This window comes from Callospermophilus lateralis, unplaced genomic scaffold (assembly GCF_048772815.1).
Source record: "Callospermophilus lateralis isolate mCalLat2 unplaced genomic scaffold, mCalLat2.hap1 Scaffold_52, whole genome shotgun sequence".
In the NCBI taxonomy this organism is placed as follows: domain Eukaryota; kingdom Metazoa; phylum Chordata; class Mammalia; order Rodentia; family Sciuridae; genus Callospermophilus; species Callospermophilus lateralis.
The window spans coordinates 2,693,064-2,695,993 of NW_027514454.1; positions in this window are offsets into that span (position 1 = coordinate 2,693,064).

The window sequence follows — 2,930 nt, forward strand, 5'->3', positions numbered from 1 at the left end:
ATCAATGTGAAATAGTGTCTTACTGAGATAAACCATTTGATCATTTCAAAACTGATCAATGAGAGTCAGAGATAAAACATTTATCATGTATATTTGGTATATTAGATCCATTCACGCCACACTATGGTAGGTTATAAGTAGACATCAATAAGTGTTAGAGACAGATGTGCAGGCTACCTGTCAGCTGCAGATATAAATATGCATACAACAGTATATAATGCTAATTCTTTTGATAAGGCAAGTTATTCAATAAGGCAGCTGGCATCATTGAAAAACCACAAAAGCTCAACTTCAGAAAAACTAGATAGAGCAACACAGAGCAACTGACTTAGCTCAAACTTCTGAAAAAAAAACTTTTAATTAAAAGTTTAGGTTTCTAGGATGTAGATAAAATCAATAGGTATGTGATTAGACAGCAGATGCAGGGTGGCTGGAGCCATAGACAGGTCACCATTTGAGATGATGAATGGCTTTCTATAGTCCCCTACGATGCTAACATTTACTATAATCTTATTTGGGTTACGATTTATCTTTCTTGCACCTGATCAATAAAGATAAACAGAACAGTTGTAAGGATCAATTGTAATTTTTTATCATTTTCAAGCACAAAGGTGCATTTCTGACATGAAGACAATATTCGAAGTATACTGCTTCTGCATTTTTAAAAATTGCAATTTGAGTGATAAACTGCACCAGTCTATATGCTGAGAGGTTTTAATTCATCTGTTGGTCTAAAGCTATCAAAAAGTTATTTGTCTTCTCAGATATTTTAACTTCAGGTTATGTCACATTTTCCTATCTGTTTCACTTATTAGGTTTTTTCCTTTAAGATACACACCAGTCATGACATGTTCTTTTGCAATGTTTGATTTAAGCTTTTTTTGAACTTTTTTTTTTAAACAATGAGGGCAGCAAAAAAAAGCAGTTACTAATCTATCACTAACAATGACAAAGAACTCCCAAATTACTATGTTTAACTGTCAAGTGAGCATTATGTTACTGAATTATCTATTAAAATGCTGGCAAAGCAATAACATCTTGATTAATACTTTCGCTTATTTTAAGAAACTATAACATCTGGACAGAATGGGGTTGAAAGATCTGGTTTCTGGTTCTTTTCTGTGACCTTGAGAAGGTCTTTTTCCCCCACCCCCACCCCACTTCCTTTCCAGGGTTCTTAACCTGTAAATATGGATGGTAATGTTAGCCCTGCTTATCTCTATCCAAACTGTTGTAGAAATCAAATAAGATAAACAAGAAAGCTATGAAAACTGTTAACTGTTTTTGCAGTGTAAGATCAACATCCAAATAAAATAATTTTACAAGAAAATAACTAATTTGGGTAATTCCACTCTGGATTCAAATTCTAACTGACCAAAAAGTAAATATGCCATTTCTAACAAGAATGATGCACAGAGCAAGGGTTTCCATAATAAGGTGAGCTCTCCTCTTGTTCCATTATGCCAAATGCAGGTAACATTATTACTGAATGTGTCAAAATTTCCCCTAGGACGTTAAAACACAAAAGACCAGTACACCCGTAGCCTGCAAACTTAGCATATAATCTCAAATTAAAGTTTTAGACTTTATTTTATTTATTTTTTCCAGTAACCATTTTATTTTTATTTATTTATTTTTTTATTGTTAGTTGTTCAAAACATTACATAGTTCTTGATATATCATATTTCACACTTTTATTCAAGTGGGATATGAACTCCCATTTTTACCCTGTATACAGATTGCAGAATCACATCAGTTACACATCCATTGATTTCATATTGCCATACTAGTGTCTGTTGTATTCTGCTGCCTTTCCTATCATCTACTATCCCCCCTCCCCCCTCCCCTCCCCTCTTCTCTCTCTAAAATAAAGTTTTAGACTTTATTTAGGCTCCATTTTTCAACCTCAGTGACCAGTTTCCCATGCCACATAAATCTTCCTCACAATGAGAATTCCTCAGGAGGCAGCACCATATGAATAAAATTCTAAGGGAATAAACAGAAACATACTCAAGATACGTAGGTGGACAGTGTCTGATTCACTCAAATAATTTCTTATTCATTCAACATTAGGTCCCTATTATCCAAATAACATCCATTTTGGGAAATTAAACCCTGAACAAGTTTTTCCATCTTATATGAGAGGAAAGAAAAACAATCATAATGAAAGGCCAGAGGGGCCAAGTTAAAAATTACAGATGGTGTTTTTCAAGTTCAGAAAGAACCGAGATCTTCTTTGGCCCCAGAAAACACTTCATAAGCACCACCTATTCAAAATGAAAAGACCCCAATGTTGCTGCCAGTGGGAGAATGGATGAATTTGCACAGTGGAAATTTGTAGAGAAAAGGAATCAAATATATGTGTATGTGTGTATGTGTGTGTATATGTGTGTGTGTGTGTGTGTGTATACAGATATTATATACACATACATATAAGTATATACACACACACAGGGTGGGTTGAAGAAATATGGTAGGATGCAATATATGTCAAGTTTAGAAAAGTGCAAAATAAAACACAAGGATACTAATGACAAATTTCACTGGCTTTCTCCAAGTTATATGGTAGTGGTAGAAGGGGACCAGAAGGGCAGACTGCTATGAAGGAAACACAGGGGAGGTTTCACTACAGTATTGTAATGTCCCCTAAAATGAGGTATTGGTGCAGCTAGTTGTTACACTGGTTTTAAACCTTTCATAAATAATTTGTCTTACCCCACCCCTGCCAGCCACAAAGGAGCTAATAACAGCAGCAAATGATTAACTGGACTACGATATAAAAAGCTGGAAGAAGATAGATGCTGAAGACGTTGGCAGTGCAGAGATTTTATATGTTCTTGAAAACTAAGCCACTGGGTGCACATTAAGAAACAAATGTATTTTTTTTCCAGCTTTTCATTGTGAAATAATTTTAGACTTACAGAAAAGGG